Source organism: Convolutriloba macropyga, chromosome 13 (genome assembly GCF_964194025.1).
Source record: "Convolutriloba macropyga chromosome 13, txConMacr16.3, whole genome shotgun sequence".
NCBI classification, from domain to species: domain Eukaryota; kingdom Metazoa; phylum Xenacoelomorpha; order Acoela; family Convolutidae; genus Convolutriloba; species Convolutriloba macropyga.
Window position 1 is genome coordinate 11,622,387 of NC_134480.1, and position 19,785 is coordinate 11,642,171.

The following is a 19,785-nucleotide window of genomic DNA, read 5'->3' on the forward strand; positions in this document are numbered from 1 at the left end:
GATCGGTGTAAAATAACAGCAAAATGGTGAGCTATCAACGGGGGTGTAGCTCAAATGGTAGAGCGCTCGCTTAGCATGCGAGAGGTACGGGGATCGATGCCCCGCACCTCCACTAAATTTCTACTAGTTTTGCCGTATGCCTAAAAAATTGCCATGAAGAGAACCGTGGGTCAGCTTAGATCTGATTTCAACAGCTACTATGAGCAATCAAAAGCAACCCTTCGATGAAATGTTAATTCATCGAAGACTTAATATGATCATCACAAATAAGAATCTTCAACACTATACTTAGCAATATTCGCAATAGTTCAAAAACAGGTTCACAGTCCCGGATTAAACCCCTCGCTGTCCCTAACGTCCCGCCCGTTTCTCAAGGATCGATGTAAAATAACAGCAAAATGGTGAGACATCAACAGGGGTGTAGCTCAAATGGTAGAGCGTTCGCTAAGCATCCGAGAGGTACGCGGATCGACGCCCCGCACCTCCACTAAACTTCTACTAGTTTTGCCATATGCCTAAAAAATGCCATGAAGAGAACCGTGGGTCAGTTTAGATCTGATTTCAACAGCTCTTATGAGCGATCAAAAGCAACACTTCGATGAAATGTTAATTCATCGAAGACTTAAAATAATCATCACAAATAAGAATCTTCAACACTATACTTAGCAATATTCGCAATAGTTCAAAAACAAGTTCATAGTCCCGGATTAAACCTCTCGCTGTCCCTAACGTCCCCGCCGTTTGTCAAGGATCGGTGTAAAATAACAGCAAAATGGTGAGCTATCAACGGGGGTGTAGCTCAAATGGTAGAGCGCTCGCTTAGCATGCGAGAGGTACGGGGATCGATGCCCCGCACCTCCACTAAAATTCTACTAGTTTTGCCGTATGCCTAAAAAATTGCCATGAAGAGAACCGTGGGTCAGCTTAGATCTGATTTCAACAGCTACTATGAGCAATCAAAAGCAACCCTTCGGTGAAATGTTAATTCATCGAAGACTTAATATAATCATCACAAATAAGAATCTTCAACACTATACTTAGCAATATTCGCAATAGTTCAAAAACAAGTTCATAGTCCCGGATTAAACCTCTCGCTGTCCCTAACCTCCCCGCCGTTTGTCAAGGATCGGTGTAAAATAACAGCAAAATGGTGAGCTATCAACGGGGGTGTAGCTCAAATGGTAGAGCGCTCGCTTAGCATGCGAGAGGTACGGGGATCGATGCCCCGCACCTCCACTAAATTTCTACTAGTTTTGCCGTATGCCTAAAAAATTGCCATGAAGAGAACCGTGGGTCAGCTTAGATCTGATTTCAACAGCTCCTATGAGCAATCAAAAGCAACCCTTCGGTGAAATGTTAATTCATCGAAGACTTAAAATAATCATCACAAATAAGAACCTTCAACACTATGCTTAGCAATATTCGCAATAGTTCAAAAACAAGTTCATAGTCCCGGATTAAACCTCTCGCTGTCCCTAACGTCCCCGCCGTTTGTCAAGGATCGGTGTAAAATAACAGCAAAATGGTGAGCTATCAACGGGGGTGTAGCTCAAATGGTAGAGCGCTCGCTTAGCATGCGAGAGGTACGGGGATCGATGCCCCGCACCTCCACTAAATTTCTACTAGTTTTGCCGTATGCCTAAAAAATTGCCATGAAGAGAACCGTGGGTCAGCTTAGATCTGATTTCAACAGCTCCTATGAGCAATCAAAAGCAACCCTTCGATGAAATGTTAATTTATCGAAGATTTACTTAAATCTTCACAAATAAGAATCTTGAACAGTAAAATTAACAAGAATCACAGTAGTTCAAAAATAGGTTCACAGTCCCGGATTACACTCCTCGCTGTCCCCAACGTCCCAGCCGTTTCTCAAGGATCGGTGTAAAATAACAGCAAAATGGTGAGCTATCAACGGGTGTGTAGCTCAAATGGTAGAGCGCTCGCTTAGCATTCGAGAGGTACGGGGAGCGATGCCCCGCACCTCCACTAAACTTCTACTAGTTCTGCCATATGCCTGAAAAATTGCCATGAAGAGAACCTTGGGTCAGCTTAGATCTGATTTCAACAGCTCCTATGAGCAATCAAAAGCAACCCTTCGATGAAATGTAAATTCATCGAAGACTTAAAATAATAATCACAAATAAGAATCTTCAACACTATACTTAGCAATATTCGCAATAGTTCAAAAACAGGTTCACAGTCCCGGATTAAACCTCTCGCTGTCCCTAACGTCCCCGCCGTTTGTCAAGGATCGGTGTAAAATAACAGCAAAATGGTGAGCTATCAACGGGGGTGTAGCTCAAATGGTAGAGCGCTCGCTTAGTATGGGAGAGGGACGGGGATCGACGCCCCGCACCTCCACTAAATTTCTATTAGTTTTGCCATATGCCTAAAAAATTGCCATGAATAGAACCGTGGGTCAGCTTAGATCTGATTTCAACAGCTCCTATGAGCAATCAAAAGCAACCCTTCGATGAAATGTTAATTCATCGAAGACTTAATATAATCATCACAAATAAGAATCTTCAACACTATACTTAACAATATTCGCAATAGTTCAAAAACAGGTTTACAGTCCCGGATTAAACCCCTCGCTGTCCCTAACGTCCCGCCCGTTTCTCATGGATCGGTGTAAAATAACAGCAAAATGGTGAGCCATCAACGGGGGTTTAGCTCAAATGGTAGAGCGCTCGCTTAGCATGCGAGAGGTACGCGGATCGACGCCCCGCACCTCCACTAAACTTCTACTAGTTTTGCCATATGCCTAAAAAATTGCCATGAAGAGAACCGTGGGTCAGCTTAGATCTGCTTCCAACAGCTCCTATGAGCAATCAAAAGCAACCCTTCGATGAAATGTTAATTCATCGAAGACTTAATATAATCATCACAAATAAGAATCTTCAACACTATACTTAGCAATATTCGCAATAGTTCAAAAACAGGTTCACAGTCCCGGATTAAACCTCTCGCTGTCCCTAACGTCCCCGCCGTTTGTCAGGGATCGGTGTAAAATAACAGCAAAATGGTGAGCTATCAACGGGGGTGTAGCTCAAATGGTAGAGCGCTCACTTAGCATGCGAGAGGTACGGGGATCGATGCCCCGCACCTCCACTAAATTTCTACTAGTTTTGCCGTATGCCTAAAAAATTGCCATGAAGAGAACCGTGGGTCAGCTTAGATCTGAATTCAACAGCTCCTATGAGCAATCAAAAGCAACCCTTCGATGAAATGTTAATTTATCGAAGATTTACTTAAATCTTCACAAATAAGAATCTTGAACAGTAAAATTAACAAGAATCACAGTAGTTCAAAAATAGGTTCACAGTCCCGGATTACACTCCTCGCTGTCCCCAACGTCCCAGCCGTTTCTCAAGGATCGGTGTAAAATAACAGCAAAAAGGTGAGCTATCAACGGGTGTGTAGCTCAAATGGTAGAGCGCTCGCTTAGCATTCGAGAGGTACGGGGAGCGATGCCCCGCACCTCCACTAAACTTCTACTAGTTTTGCCATATGCCTGAAAAATTGCCATGAAGAGAACCTTGGGTCAGCTTAGATCTGATTTCAACAGCTCCTATGAGCAATCAAAAGCAACCCTTCGATGAAATGTTAATTCATCGAAGACTTAAAATAATAATCACAAATAAGAATCTTCAACACTATACTTAGCAATATTCGCAATAGTTCAAAAACAGGTTCACAGTCCCGGATTAAACCTCTCGCTGTCCCTAACGTCCCCGCCGTTTGTCAAGGATCGGTGTAAAATAACAGCAAAATGGTGAGCTATCAACGGGGGTGTAGCTCAAATGGTAGAGCGCTCGCTTAGTATGCGAGAGGGACGGGGATCGACGCCCCGCACCTCCACTAAATTTCTACTAGTTTTGCCATATGCCTAAAAAATTGCCATGAATAGAACCGTGGGTCAGCTTAGATCTGATTTCAACAGCTCCTATGAGCAATCAAAAGCAACCCTTCGATGAAATGTTAATTCATCGAAGACTTAAAATAATCATCACAAATAAGAATCTTCAACACTATACTTAACAATATTCGCAATAGTTCAAAAACAGGTTTACAGTCCCGGATTAAACCCCTCGCTGTCCCTAACGTCCCGCCCGTTTCTCATGGATCGGTGTAAAATAACAGCAAAATGGTGAGCCATCAACGGGGGTTTAGCTCAAATGGTAGAGCGCTCGCTTAGCATGCGAGAGGTACGCGGATCGACGCCCCGCACCTCCACTAAACTTCTACTAGTTTTGCCAAATGCCTAAAAAATTGCCATGAAGAGAACCGTGGGTCAGCTTAGATCTGCTTCCAACAGCTCCTATGAGCAATCAAAAGCAACCCTTCGATGAAATGTTAATTCATCGAAGACTTAATATAATCATCACAAATAAGAATCTTCAACACTATACTTAGCAATATTCGCAATAGTTCAAAAACAGGTTCACAGTCCCGGATTGAACCCCTCGCTGTCCCTAACGTCCCGCCCGTTTCTCAAGTATCGGTGTAAAACAACAGCAAAACCGTGAGCTATCAACGGGGCTGTAACTCAAATGGTAGAGCGCTCGCTTAGCATGCGAGAGGTACGGGGAGCGATGCCCCACACCTCCACTAAACTTCTACTAGTTTTGCTATATGCCTGAAAAATCGCCATGAAGAGAACCGTGGGTCAGCTTAGATCTGATTTCAACAGCTCCTATGAGCAATCAAAAGCAACCCTTCGATGAAATGTTAATTTATCGAAGAATTAATATAATAATCACAATTAAGAATCTTCAACGCAATACTTAACAATATTCGCAATAGTTCAAAAACAGGTTCACAGTTCACAGTCCCGGATTAAACCTCTCGCTGTCCCTAACGTCACGGCCGTTTGTCAAGGATCGGTGAAAAATAAGAGCAAAATGGTGAGCTATCAACGGGGGTGTAGCTCAAATGGTAGACCGCTCGCTTAGCATGCGAGAGGTACGGGGATCGACGCCCCGCATCTCCACTAAATTTCTACTAGTTTTGCCATATGCCTAAAAAATTGCCATGAAGAGAACCGTGGGTCAGCTTAGATCTGATTTCAACAGCTCCTATGAGCAATCAAAAGCAACCCTTCGATGAAATGTTAATTCATCGAAGACTTAATATAATCATCACAAATAAGAATCTTCAACCCTATACTCAACAATATTCACAATAGTTCAAAAACAGGTTCACAGTCCCGGATTAAACCCCTCGCTGTCCCTAACGTCCCGCCCGTTTCTCAAGGATCGGTGTAAAATAACAGCAAAATGGTGAGCCATCAACGGGGTTGTAGCTCAAATGGTAGAGCGCTCGCTTAGCATCCGAGAGGTACGGGGAGCGATGCCCCGCACCTCCACTAAACTTCTACTAGTTTTGCCATATGCCTGAAAAATTGCCATGAAGAGAACCTTGGGTCAGCTTAGATCTGATTTCAACAGCTCCTATGAGCAATCAAAAGCAACCCTTCGATGAAATGTTAATTCATCGAAGACTTAATATAATCATCACAAATAAGAATCTTCAACACTATACTTAACATTATTCGCAATAGTTTAAAAACAAGTTCACAGTCCCGGATTAAACCCCTCGCTGTCCCTAACGTCCCGGCCGTTATTCAATGATCGGTGTAAAATAACAGCAAAATGGTGAGCTATCAACGGGGGTGTAGCTCAAATGGTAGAGCGCTCGCTTAGCATGCGAGAGGTACGGGGATCGACGCCCCGCAACTCCACTAAACTTTTACTAGTTTTGCCATATGCCTGAAAAATTGCCATGAAGAGAACCGTGGGTCAGCTTAGATCTGATTTCAACAGCTCCTATGAGCCATCAAAAGCAACCCTTCGATGAAATGTTAATTCATCGAAGACTTAATATAATCATCACAAATAAGAATCTTCAACACTATACTTAACAATATTCGCAATAGTTCAAAAACAGGCTCACAGTCCCGGATTAAACCCCTCGCTGTCCCTAACGTCCCGCCCGTTTCTCAAGTATCGGTGTAAAACAACAGCAGAATGGTGAGCTATCAACGGGGGTGTAGCTCAAAAGGTAGAGCGCTCGCTTAGCATGCGAGAGGTACGGGAAGCGACGCCCCGCACCTCCACTAAACTTCTACTAGTTTTGCCATATGCCTGAAAAATTGCCATGAAGAGAACCGTGGGTCAGCTTAGATCTGATTTCAACAGCTCCTATGAGCAATCAAAAGCAACCCTTCGATGAAATGTTAATTTATCGAAGATTTACTTAAATCTTCACAAATAAGAATCTTGAACAGTAAACTTAACAAGAATCACAGTAGTTCAAAAATAGGTTCACAGTCCCGGATTACACTCCTCCCTGTCCCCAACGTCCCAGCCATTTCTCAAGGATCGGTGTAAAATAACAGCAAAACGGTGAGCTATCAACGGGGGTGTAGCTCAAATGGTAGAGCGCTCCCTTAGCATGCGAAAGGTACGGGGATGGACGCCCCGCACCTCCACGAAATTTCTACTAGTTTTGCCATATGCCTAAAAAATTGCCATGAAGAGAACCGTGGGTCAGCTTAGATCTGATTTTAACAGCTCCTATGAGCAATCAAAAGCAACCCTTCGATGAAATGTTAATTCATCGAAGACTTAATATATTCATCACATATAAGAATCTTCAACACTATACTTAACAATATTCGCATTAGTTCAAAAGCAGGTTCACAGTCCCGGATTAAACCTCTCGCTGTCCCTAACGTCCCGGCCGTTTGTCAAGGATCGGTGTAAAATAAGAGCAAAATGGTGAGCTATCAACGGGGTGTAGCTCAAATGGTAGACCGCTCGCTTAGCACGCGAGAGGTACGGGGATCGACGCCCCGCATCTCCACTAAATTTCTACTAGTTTTGCCATATGCCTAAAAAAATGCCATGAAGAGAACCGTGAGTCAGCTTAGATCTGATTTCAACAGCTCCTATGAGCAATCAAAAGCAAGCCTTCGATGAAATGTTAATTCATCGAAGACCTAATATAATCATCACAAATAAGAATCATCAACACTATACTTAACAATATTCGCAATAGTTCAAAAACAAGTTCACAGTCCCGGATTAAACCCCTCGCTGTCCCTAACGTCCCGGCCGTTATTAAATGATCGGTGTAAAATAACAGCAAAATGGTGAGCTATCAACGGGGGTGTAGCTCAAATGGTAGAGCGCTCGCTTAGCATGCGAGAGGTACGGGGATCGACGCCCCGCAACTCCACTAAACTTCTACTAGTTTTGCCATATGCCTGAAAAATTGCCATGAAGAGAACCGTGGGTCAGCTTAGATCTGATTTCAACAGCTCCTATGAGCCATCAAAAGCAACCCTTCGATGAAATGGTAATTCATCGAAGACTTAATATAATCATCACAAATAAGAATCTTCAACACTATACTTAACAATTTTCGCAATAGCTCAAAAACAGGTTCATAGTCCCGGATTAAACCTCTCGCTGTCCCTAACGTCCCGGCCGTTTGTCAAGGATCGGTGTAAAATAACAGCAAAATGGTGCGCTATCAACGGGGTTGTAGCTCAAAAGGTAGAGCGCTCGCTTAGCATGCGAGAGGTACGGGGATCGACGCCCCGCACCTCCACTAAATTTCTACTAGTTTTGCCATATGCCTAAAAATTGCCATGAAGAGAACTGTGGGTCAGATAAGATCTGATTTCAACAGTTCCTATGAGCAATCAAAAGCAACCCTTCGATGAAATGTTAATTCATCGAAGACTTAATATAATCATCACAAATAAGAATCTTCAACACTATACTTAACAATATTCGCAATAGCTCAAAAACAGGTTCACAGTCCCGGATTAAACCCCTCGCTGTCCCCAACGTCCCAGCCGTTTCTCAAGGAACGGTGTAAAATAACAGCAAAACGGTGAGATACCAACGGGGGTGTAGCCGAAATGGTAGAGCGCTCGCTTAGCATGCGAGAGGTACGGGGATCGATGCCCCGCAACTCCACTTAACTTCTACTAGTTTTGCCATATGCCTGAAAAATTGCCATGAAGAGAACCGTGGGTCAGCTTAGATCTGATTTCAACAGCTCCTATAAGCCATCAAAAGCAACCCTTCGATGAAATGTTAATTCATCGAAGACTTAATATAATCATCACAAATAAGAATCTTCAACACTATACTTAACAATTTTCGCAATAGTTCAAAAACAGGTTCACAGTCCTGGATTAAACCCCTCGCTGTCCCTAACGTCCCGCCCGTTTCTCAAGGATCGGTGTAAAATAACAGCAAAATGGTGAGCCATCAACGGGGTTGTAGCTCAAATGGTAGAGCGCTCGCTTAGCATGCGAGAGGTACGGGGAGCGATGCCCCGCACCTCCACTAAACTTCTACTAGTTTTGCCATATGCCTAAAAAATTGCCATGAAGAGAACTGTGGGTCAGATAAGATCTGATTTCAACAGTTCCTATGAGCAGTCAAAAGCAACCCTTCGATGAAATGTTAATTCATCGAAGACTTAATAAAATCATCACAAATAAGAATCTTCAACACTACACTTAACAATATTCGCAATAGTTCAAAAACAGGTTTACAGTCCCGGATTAAACCCCTCGCTGTCCCTAACGTCCCGCCCGCTTGTCAAGGATCGGTGTAAAATAACAGCAAAATGGTGAGCTATCAACGGGGGTGTAGCTCAAATGGTAGAGCGCTCGCTTAGCATGCGAGAGGTACGGTGATCGACGCCCCGCACCTCCACTAATCTTCTACTAATTTTGCCATATGCCTGAAAAATTGCCATGAAGAGTACCGTGGATCAGCTTAGATCTGATTTCAACAGCTCCTATAAGCCATCAAAAGCAACCCTTCGATGAAATGTTAATTCATCGAAGACTTAATATAATCATCACAAATAAGAATCTTCAACACTATACTTAACAATTTTCGCAATAGTTCAAAAACAGGTTCACAGTCCTGGATTAAACCCCTCGCTGTCCCTAACGTCCCGCCCGTTTCTCAAGGATCGGTGTAAAATAACAGCAAAATGGTGAGCCATCAACGGGGTTGTAGCTCAAATGGTAGAGCGCTCGCTTAGCATGCGAGAGGTACGGGGAGCGATGCCCCGCACCTCCACTAAACTTCTACTAGTTTTGCCATATGCCTAAAAAATTGCCATGAAGAGAACTGTGGGTCAGATAAGATCTGATTTCAACAGTTCCTATGAGCAGTCAAAAGCAACCCTTCGATGAAATGTTAATTCATCGAAGACTTAATAAAATCATCACAAATAAGAATCTTCAACACTACACTTAACAATATTCGCAATAGTTCAAAAACAGGTTTACAGTCCCGGATTAAACCCCTCGCTGTCCCTAACGTCCCGCCCGCTTGTCAAGGATCGGTGTAAAATAACAGCAAAATGGTGAGCTATCAACGGGGGTGTAGCTCAAATGGTAGAGCGCTCGCTTAGCATGCGAGAGGTACGGTGATCGACGCCCCGCACCTCCACTAATCTTCTACTAATTTTGCCATATGCCTGAAAAATTGCCATGAAGAGTACCGTGGATCAGCTTAGATCTGATTTCAACAGCTCCTATGAGCAACCAAAAGCAACCCCTCGACGAAATGTTAATTCATCGAAGACTTAATAAAATCATCACAAATAAGAATCTTCAACACTATACTTAACAATATTCGCAATAGTTCAAAAACAGGTTCACAGTCCCGGATTAAACCCCTCGATGTCCCTAACATCCCGCCCGTTTGTCAAGGATCGGTGTAAAATAACAGCAAAATGGTGAGCCATCAACGGGGGTGTAGCTCAAATGGTAGAGCGCTCGCTTAGCATGCGAGAGGTACGGGGATCGATGCCCCGCATCTCCACTAAATTTCTACTAGTTTTGCCATACGTCTAAAAAATTGCCATGAAGCGAACCGTGGGTCAGCTTAGATCTGATTTCAACACCTCATATGAGCAACCAAAATCAACCTTTCGATGAAATGTCAACTCATTGAAGACTTACTTAAATCTTCACAAATAAGAATCTTGAACAGTAAACTTAACAAGAATCACAGTAATTCAAAAATAGGTTCACAGTCGCGGATTACACTCCTCGCTGTCCCCAACGTCCCAGCCGTTTCTCAAGGATCGGTGTAAAATAACAGCAAAACGGTCAGATATCAACGGGGGTGTAGCTCAAATGGTAGAGCGCTCGCTTAGCATGCGAGAGGTACGGGGAGCGATGCCCCGCACCTCCACTAAATTTTTACTAGTTTTGCCATAAGCCTGAAAAATTGCCATGAAGAGAACCGTGGGTCAGCTTAGATCTGATTTCAACAGCTCCTATGAGCAATCAAAATCAGTCCTTCGATGAAATGTTAATTCATCGAAGACTTAATATAATCATTACAAATCATAATCTTCAACACTATACTTAACAATATTCGCAATAGTTCAAATACAGGTTGAGAGTCCCGGATTAAACCCCTCGCTATCCCTAACGTCCCGGCCGTTTCTCAAGGATCGGTGTAAAATAACAGCAAAATGGTGAGCTATCAACGGGGTGTAGCACAAATGGTAGAGCGCTCGCTCAGCATGCGAGAGGTACGGGGATCGACGCCCCGCAACCTCCACTGAATTTCTACTAGTTTTGCAATATGCCTAAATAATTTCCATGAAGAGGACCGTGCGTCAGCTTAGATCTGATTTCAACACCTAATATGAGCAATCAAAATCAACCTTTCGATGAAATGTCAACTCCATCGAAGACTTATTTAAATCTTCGCAAATAAGAATCTTGAACAGTAAACTTAACAAGAATCACAATAGTTCGAAAACAGAATCATAGTCCAGGATTCGACCCCCCGCTGTCCCTAACGTCCCGGCCGTTTCTCAAGGATCGGTGTAAAATAACAGCAAAAAGGTGAGCTATCAACAGGGGTGTAGCTCAAATGGTAGAGCGCTCGCTTAGCATGCGAGAGGTACGGGGATCGACGCCCCGCATCTCCACTAAATTTCTACTAGTTTTGCCATAAGACTGAAAAATTGCCATGAAGAGAACCGTGGGTCAGCTTAGATCTGATTTCAACAGCTCCTATGAGCAATCAAAATCAACCCTTCGATGAAATGTTAATTCATCGAAGACTTAATATAATCATCACAAATAAGATCTTCAATACTCAACTTAACAATATTCGCAATAGTTCAAAAACAGGTTCACAGTCCCGGATTAAACGCCTCACTGTCCCTAACGTCCCGCCCGATTCTCAAGGATCGGTGCAAAATAAAAGCAAAATGGTGAGCTATCAACGAGGGTGTAGCTCAAAAGGTAGAGCGCTCGCTTAGCATGCGAGAGGTACGGGGATCGACGCCCCGCATCTCCACTAAATTTCTATTAGTTTTGCCATATGCCTGAAAAATTGTCATAAAGAGAACCGTAGGTCAGCATAGATCTGATTACAACAGCACCTATGAGCAATCAAAATCAACCCTTCGATGAAATGTTAATTCATCGAAGACTTAATATAATCATCACAATCTTCAACACTATACTTAACAATATTCGCAATAGTTCAAAAACAAGTTCACAGTCCCTGATTAAACCCCTCGCTGTCCCTAACGTCCCAGCCGTTTCTCACGGATCGGTGTAAAATAACAGCAAAAGGGTGAGCTAGCAACGGGGGTGTAGCTCAAATGGTAGAGCGCTCACTTAGCATGCGAGAGGTACGGGGATCGACGCCCCGCACCTCCACTAAATTTCTACTAGTTTTGCCATATGTCTAAAAAATTGCCATGAAGAGAACCGTGGGTCGGCTTAGATCTGATTTCAACACCTCCTAAGAGCAATCAAAATCAACCAATCGACGAAAATTTAATTCATCGAAGACTTACTTTAATCATCACAAATAAGAATCTTCAACACTCTACATAACAATATTCGCAATAGTTCAAAAACAGGTTCACAGTCCCGGATTAAACCCCTCGCTGTCCCTAACAACCCGGCCGTTTCTCAAGGATCGGTGTGAAATAACAGCAAAACGGTGGGCTATCAGCGGGGGTGTAGCTCAAATGGTAGAGCGCTCGCTTAGCTTGCGAGAGGTACGGGGAGCGATGCCCCGCACCTCCACTAAATTTCTACTAGTTTTGCCATATGCCTGAAAAATTGTCATGAAGCGAACCCTTGGTTAGCTTAAATCTGATTTCAACACCTCCTATGAGCAATCAAAATCAACCAATCGATGAAAATTTAATTCATCGAAGACTTACTTTAATCATCACAAATAAGAATCTTCAACACTCTACATAACAATATTCGCAATAGTTCAAAAACAGGTTCACAGTCCCGGATTAAACCCTTCGCAGTCCCTAACGTCCCGGCCGTTTCTCAAGGATCGGTGTAAAATAACAGCAAAATGGTGAGCTATCAACGGGGGTGTAGCTCAAATGGTAGAGCGCTCGCTTAGCATGCGAGAGGTACGGGGATCGACGCCCCGCATCTCCACTAAATTTCTATTAGTTTTGCCATATGCCTGAAAAATTATCATGAAGAGAACCGTAGGTCAGCTTAGATCTGATCTCAACAGCACCTATGAGCAATCAAAATCAACCCTTCGATGAAATGTTAATTCATCGAAGACTTAATATAATCATCACAAATAAGAATCTTCAACACTATACTTAACAATATTCGAAATAGTTCAAAAACAAGTTCACAGTCCCTGATTAAACCCCTCGCTGTCCCTAACGTCCCAGCCGTTTCTCACGGATCGGTTTAAAATAACAGCAAAATGGTGAGCTATCAACGGGGGTGTAGCTCAAATGGTAGAGCGCTCACTTAGCATGCGAGAGGTACGGGGATCGACGCCCCGCACCTCCACTAAATTTCTACTAGTTTTGCCATATGCCTTAAAAATTGCCATGAAGAGAACCGTGGGTCAGCTTAGATCTGATTTCAACAGCTCCTATGAGCAATCAAAATCAACCCTTCGATGAAATGTTAATTCATCGAAGACTTAATATAATCATCACAAATAAGAATCTTCAACACTATACTTAACAATATTCGCAATAGTTCAAAAACAGGTTCACAGTCCCGGATTAAACCCCTTGCTGTCCCTAACGTCCCGCCCGTTTCTCAAGGATCGGTGTAAAACAACAGCAAAATGGTGCGTCATCGACGGGGGTGTAGCTCAAATGGTAGAGCGCTAGCTTAGCATGCGAGAGGTACGGGGATCGACGCCCCGCATCTCCACTAAATTTCTTCTAGTTTTGCCATATGTCTAAAAAATTGCCATGAAGAGAACCGTGGGTCGGCTTAGATCTGATTTCAACCTCTCCTAAGAGCAATCAAAATCAACCAATCGGTGAAAATTTAATCCATTGAAGACTTACTTTAATCATCACAAATAAGAATCTTCAACACTCTACATAACAATATTCGCAATAGTTCAAAAACAGGTTCACAGTCCCGGATTAAACCCCTCGCTGTCCCTAACAACCCGGCCGTTTCTCAAGGATCGGTGTGAAACAACAGCAAAACGGTGGGCTATCAACGGGGGTATAGCTCAAATGGTAGAGCGCTCGCTTAGCTTGCGAGAGGTACGGGGAGCGATGCCCCGCACCTCCACTAAATTTCTACTAGTTTTGCCATATGCCTGAAAAATTGTCATGAAGCGAACCCTTGGTTAGCTTAAATCTGATTCCAACACCTCCTATGAGCAACCAAAATCAACCAATCGATGAAAATTTAATTCATCGAAGACTTACTTTAATCATCACAAATAAGAATCTTCAACACTCTACATAACAATATTCGCAATAGTTCAAAAACAGGTTCACAGTCCCGGATTAAACCCCTCGCTGTCCCTAACGTCCCGGCCGTTTCTCAAGGATCGGTGTAAAATAACAGCAAAATGGTGAGCTATCAACGGGGGTGTAGCTCAAATGGTAGAGCGCTCGCTTAGCATGCGAGAGGTACGGGGATCGACGCCCCGCATCTCCACTAAATTTCTATTAGTTTTGCCATATGCCTGAAAAATTGTCACGAAGAGAACCGTAGGTCAGCTTAGATCTGATCTAAACAGCACCTATGAGCAATCAAAATCAACCCTTCGATGAAATGTTAATTCATCGAAGACTTAATATAATCATCACAAATAAGAATCTTCAACACTATACTTAACAATATTCGCAATAGTTCAAAAACAAGTTCACAGTCCCGGATTAAATCCCCTGCTGTCCCTAACGTCCCGGCCGTTTCTCAAGGAACGGTGTAAATTAACAGAAAAATGCTGAGCTATCAACGAGGGTGTAGCGCAAATGGCAGAGCCCTCGCTTAGCATTCGAGAAGTACAGGGATCAAGGCCCGGGACCTCCACTAAATTTCTACTCGGTTTGCCATATGCCTGAAAAATTGTCATGAAGAGAGGCCTTGGTTAGCTTAAATCTGTTTTCAACACCTCCTATGAGCAATCAAAATCAACCAATCGATGAAAATTTAATTCATCGAAGACTTACTTTAATCATCACAAATAAGAATCTTCAACACTCTACATAACAATATTCGCAATAGTTCAAAAACAGGTTCACAGTCCCGGATTAAACCCCTCGCTGTCCCTAACGTCCCGGCCGTTTCTCAAGGATCGGTGTAAAATAACAGCAAAATGGTGAGCTATCAACGGGGGTGTAGCTCAAATGGTAGAGCGCTCGCTTAGCATGCGAGAGGTACGGGGATCGACGCCCCGCATCTCCACTAAATTTCTATTAGTTTTGCCATATGCCTGAAAAATTGTCATGGAGAGAACCGTGGGTCAGCTTAGATCTGATCTCAACAGCACCTCTGAGCAATCAAAATCAACCCTTCGATGAAATGTTAATTCATCGAAGACTTAATATAATCATCACAAATAAGAATTTTCAACACTATACTTAACAATATTCGCAATAGTTCAAAAACAGGTTCACAGTCCCGGATTAAACCCCTCGCTGTCCCTAACGTCCCGGCCGTTTCTCAAGGATCGGTGTAAAATAACAGCAAAAAGGTGAGCTATCAACAGGGGTGTAGCTCAAATGGTAGAGCGCTCGCTTAGCATGCGAGAGGTACGGGGATCGACGCCCCGCATCTCCACTAAATTTCTACTAGTTTTGCCATATGCCTGAAAAATTGCCATGAAGAGAACCGTGGGTCAGCTTAGATCTGATTTCAACAGCACCTATGAGCAATCAAAATCAACCCTTCGATGAAATGTTAATTCATCGAAGACTTAATATAATCATCACAAATAAGAATTTTCAACACTATACTTAACAATATTCGCAATAGTTCAAAAACAGGTTCACAGTCCCGGATTAAACCCCTCGCTGTCCCTAACGTCCCGGCCGTTTCTCAAGGATCGGTGTAAAATAACAGCAAAAAGGTGAGCTATCAACGGGGGTGTAGCTCAAATGGTAGAGCGCTCGCTTAGCATGCGAGAGGTACGGGGATCGACGCCCCGCATCTCCACTAAATTTCTACTAGTTTTGCCATATGCCTGAAAAATTGCCATGAAGAGAACCGTGGGTCAGCTTAGATCTGATTTCAACAGCACCTATGAGCAATCAAAATCAACCCTTCGATGAAATGTTAATTCATCGAAGACTTAATATGATCATCACAAATAAGAATCTTCAACACTATACTTAACAATATTCGCAATAGTTCAAAAACAAGTTCACAGTCCCGGATTAAACCCCTCGCTGTCCCTAATGTCCCGCCCGTTTCTCAAGGATCGGTGTAAAATAACAGCAAAATGGTGAGCCATCAACGGGGGTGCAGCTCAAATGGTAGAGCGCTCGCTTAGCAGGCGAGAGGTACGGGGATCGACGCCCCGCATCTCCACTAAATTTCTACTAGTTTTGCCATATGCCTAAAAAATTGCCATGAAGAGAACCGTGGGTCAGCTTAGATCTGATTTCAACACCTCATATGAGCAACCAAAATCAACCTTTCGATGAAATGTCAACTCCATCGAAGACTTAATTAAATCTTCACAAATAATAATCTTGAACAGTAAACTTAACAAGAATCACAGTAGTTCAAAAATAGGTTCACAGTCCCGAATTAAACCACTCGCTGTCCCCAACGTCCCATCCGTTTCTCAAGGAACGGTGATAAATAACAGCAAAACCGTGAGCTATCAACGGGGGTGTAGCTCAAATGGTAGAGCGCTCGCTTAGCATGGGAGAGACGGCGACCGATGCAGCGCACCTCTACTAAATTTCTAGTAGTTTTGCCATATGCCTAAAAAATTGCCATGAAGAGAACCGTGGCTCAGCTTAGATCTGATTTCAACACCTTCTATGAGCAACCAAAATCAACCATTCGATGAAATGTTAATTCATCGAAGACTTACTTTAATCTTCACAATTAAGAATCTTGAACCGGAAACTTAACAATATTCACAATAGTTCAAAAATAGGTTCAGAGTCTCGGATTGCACCCCCGCTGTCCCTAACCTGCCGGCCGTTTTTCCAGGAACGGTGTAAAAGAACAGCAGTATGATACGGTATCATAGGGGGTGTAGTTGAAATGGTAGAGCGCTCGCTTAGCATGCGAGAGGTAAGTTGCATGAATTTTGCTAAGGATGTGAGGACCCGGGATGAACCCGTCTGCCCCCAACTTGCCACCAATTTTGGAACCAATTTCGTGAAAAAAAAAGAAAATTAATGAGTATGTTAACGGTGTTGTTGTTCAAAAAACAGAAAAATCGCTTAACATGGGATAGGTAGCGGGGTCATGCCCCGCATAGACAGAAATTATTTATATAAACCATATTTCTGAAAACACAATGTCATATAGAAACTCTTGTTCAATTTAAATCCGATTTCAACAGCTGTAAGCCGTCAAAAACAACCCTTTTAAGAAGCAGTGAACCTTGAAAGATTTATTCGGACATTCGAACCTGAGGAGCTTGAACCAGACACTTAACTCGGTTCACAACAGTAATCTGCGTCTCTCAATGGACAGTGGTTTAATGGTATGAAATTCGAATCCCTTCAGTTTGTGTCCCCAGTACTTTATGCTCCCCCGCAACTACACAGGACGTGTGATTACATGTTAAACTGTTATGTAAAAATATGGCCCATGTGTTTGAGGGTGCAAATAATACGCACCCACTAAGCTGGGGTCACTAACGAAGAAGATCCTGAACTTCGCAAAGGGTGCCGCAAGTTCCGGCACAAATCCTCGATTGTCCCCAATTTCACGCCCATTTTCCAAGGAAACATGTAAAAGAAACAGCTACATGATGAGTATGTCAAAAAGTCGTTCGTTTCTTTTGCTAACCTATTTTTTTACACTAAATCCAAAGCGAGCCTGATCAAAGCTAGTTTCAACGAGTCTGATCAAAGCCAGTTGCAACGAGCCTAATCCAAGCCAACTGCAAAGTTAGAACTCCCCTTGTAACAATGGTAGAGTGGTATACTTCTCGCTTGGAGTCCGAGAGGCCCCGGGTTCAATCCCCGGCTCTGCCTAAACACTTATTTTAGCAGATTACTGAAAAAATAATTCACTGAAGACTTACATTAACCTTCACAATTAAGAAGCTTGAACCGGAAACTTAACAAGATTCACAATAGTTCAAAAATAGGTTCAGAGTCTCGGATTGCACCCCCGCTGTCCCTAACCTGCCGGCCGTTTTTCCAGGAACGGTGTAAAAGAACAGCAGTATGATACGGTATCATAGGGGGTGTAGTTGAAATGGTAGAGCGCTCGCTTAGCATGCGAGAGGTAAGTTGCATGAATTTTGCTAAGGATGTGAGGACCCGGGATGAACCCGTCTGTCCCCAACTTGCCACCAATTTTGGAACCAATTTCGTGAAAAAAAAAGAAAATTAATGAGTATGTTAACGGTGTTGTTGTTCAAAAAACAGAAAAATCGCTTAACATGGGATAGGTAGCGGGGTCATGCCCCGCATAGACAGAAATTATTTATATAAACCATATTTCTGAAAACACAATGTCATATAGAAACTCTTGTTCAATTTAAATCCGATTTCAACAGCTGTAAGCCGTCAAAAACAACCCTTTTAAGAAGCAGTGAACCTTGAAAGATTTATTCGGACATTCGAACCTGAGGAGCTTGAACCAGACACTTAACTCGGTTCACAACAGTAATCTGCGTCTCTCAATGGACAGTGGTTTAATGGTATGAAATTCGAATCCCTTCAGTTTGTGTCCCCAGTACTTTATGCTCCCCCGCAACTACACAGGACGTGTGATTACATGTTAAACTGTTATGTAAAAATATGGCCCATGTGTTTGAGGGTGCAAATAATACGCACCCACTAAGCTGGGGTCACTAACGAAGAAGATCCTGAACTTCGCAAAGGGTGCCGCAAGTTCCGGCACAAATCCTCGATTGTCCCCAATTTCACGCCCATTTTCCAAGGAAACATGTAAAAGAAACAGCTACATGATGAGTATGTCAAAAAGTCGTTCGTTTCTTTTGCTAACCTATTTTTTTACACTAAATCCAAAGCGAGCCTGATCAAAGCTAGTTTCAACGAGTCTGATCAAAGCCAGTTGCAACGAGCCTAATCCAAGCCAACTGCAAAGTTAGAACTCCCCTTGTAACAATGGTAGAGTGGTATACTTCTCGCTTGGAGTCCGAGAGGCCCCGGGTTCAATCCCCGGCTCTGCCTAAACACTTATTTTAGCAGATTACTGAAAAAATAATTCACTGAAGACTTACATTAACCTTCACAATTAAGAAGCTTGAACCGCAAACTTAACAAGATTCACAATAGTTCACAAATATGTTCACAGTCCCGGATTGAACCCACAACTGGCCCTAACGTCCGAGCCGTTTTTTAAGGAACGGTGTAAAAGAACAGCAGTATGATACGGTATCATAGGGGGTGTAGCTGAAATGGTAGAGCGCTCGCTTAGCATGCGAGAGGTAAGTTGCATGAATTTTGCTAAGGATGTGAGGACCCGGGATGAACCCCAGTCTGTACCCAACTTGCCATCCATTTTGGAACCAATTTCGTGAAACAAGAGAAAATTAATGAGTATGTTAACAGTGTTGTTGTTCAAAAAACAGAAAAATCGCTTAGCATGGGATAGGTACCGGGTCATGCCCCGCATAGACAGAAATTATTTATATTAACCATATTTCTGAAATCCAAAGCGAGCCTGATCAAAGCCAGCTGCAACGAGTCTGATCAAAGCCAGTCGCAACGAGCCTGATCGAAGCCAACTGCAAAGTTTGAACTCCCCTTGTAACAATGGTAGAGTGGTATAGTGGTATACTTATCGCTTGAGGTCCGAGAGGCCCCGGGTTCAATCCCCGGCTCCGCCTAAACACTTAGTTTATCAGATTACAGAATACTCAAAAGCGAGCCTAAACAAAGCCAGTTTCAAAGTTTGAACTCCCACTGTCACCATGGAACATTTCCCAAGTGGTAGGATTCTGGCTTAGGATGCGAGACGCCCCGGGTTCATTCCCCGGCTGTCCCGAATAGTTATTTCACCAGAAGGTACGATCAAAATTGAAGTTTTGCAAGAAAATTTCCGGAAAGTTTCTTTTGCAGGAAAGTTTCTTTTGCTAACCTAACTTTTCGCAAAAATCAAGAGCGAGCCTGAAAACAGCCAGATGTAAAATTAGAACTCCCACTGTAACCATGGGGACAGTGGTCTATTGGTAAGATTCTAGCTTAGACCCCGAGTTCAATCCCCAGCTGTCTCCAAGGCACACGTCACCGTCTACGATGGAAAATTAAAATCAGAAACAAGATTTTCAGAGAACACTCTCGGAAAAACTT

The 19,785-nt window shown here is 43.0% G+C and overlaps 1 protein-coding gene and 10 non-coding genes across 11 annotated transcripts in view; 10 read left to right on the top strand and 1 right to left on the bottom strand.

Annotated features, from left to right (window-relative positions):
- Nucleotides 1-19,785, bottom strand: part of LOC142351621 (ATP-binding cassette sub-family C member 4-like) — a 152,563-nt gene that overhangs the window by 67,716 nt on the left and 65,062 nt on the right. The gene's annotated exons all lie outside the window — the stretch shown is intronic.
- Nucleotides 40-112, top strand: Trnaa-agc (transfer RNA alanine (anticodon AGC)). Its single transcript has one exon. It is a non-coding gene; the product is annotated as a tRNA-Ala (tRNA).
- On the top strand, nucleotides 789-861 carry Trnaa-agc (transfer RNA alanine (anticodon AGC)). The gene has a single exon. It is a non-coding gene; the product is annotated as a tRNA-Ala (tRNA).
- Nucleotides 1,164-1,236, top strand: Trnaa-agc (transfer RNA alanine (anticodon AGC)). The gene has a single exon. It is a non-coding gene; the product is annotated as a tRNA-Ala (tRNA).
- Trnaa-agc (transfer RNA alanine (anticodon AGC)) lies at nucleotides 1,539-1,611 on the top strand. Its single transcript has one exon. It is a non-coding gene; the product is annotated as a tRNA-Ala (tRNA).
- Trnat-agu (transfer RNA threonine (anticodon AGU)) lies at nucleotides 3,789-3,861 on the top strand. Its single transcript has one exon. It is a non-coding gene; the product is annotated as a tRNA-Thr (tRNA).
- On the top strand, nucleotides 9,794-9,866 carry Trnaa-agc (transfer RNA alanine (anticodon AGC)). Its single transcript has one exon. It is a non-coding gene; the product is annotated as a tRNA-Ala (tRNA).
- On the top strand, nucleotides 12,412-12,484 carry Trnaa-agc (transfer RNA alanine (anticodon AGC)). Its single transcript has one exon. It is a non-coding gene; the product is annotated as a tRNA-Ala (tRNA).
- On the top strand, nucleotides 13,912-13,984 carry Trnaa-agc (transfer RNA alanine (anticodon AGC)). Its single transcript has one exon. It is a non-coding gene; the product is annotated as a tRNA-Ala (tRNA).
- On the top strand, nucleotides 14,662-14,734 carry Trnaa-agc (transfer RNA alanine (anticodon AGC)). Its single transcript has one exon. It is a non-coding gene; the product is annotated as a tRNA-Ala (tRNA).
- Trnaa-agc (transfer RNA alanine (anticodon AGC)) lies at nucleotides 15,412-15,484 on the top strand. Its single transcript has one exon. It is a non-coding gene; the product is annotated as a tRNA-Ala (tRNA).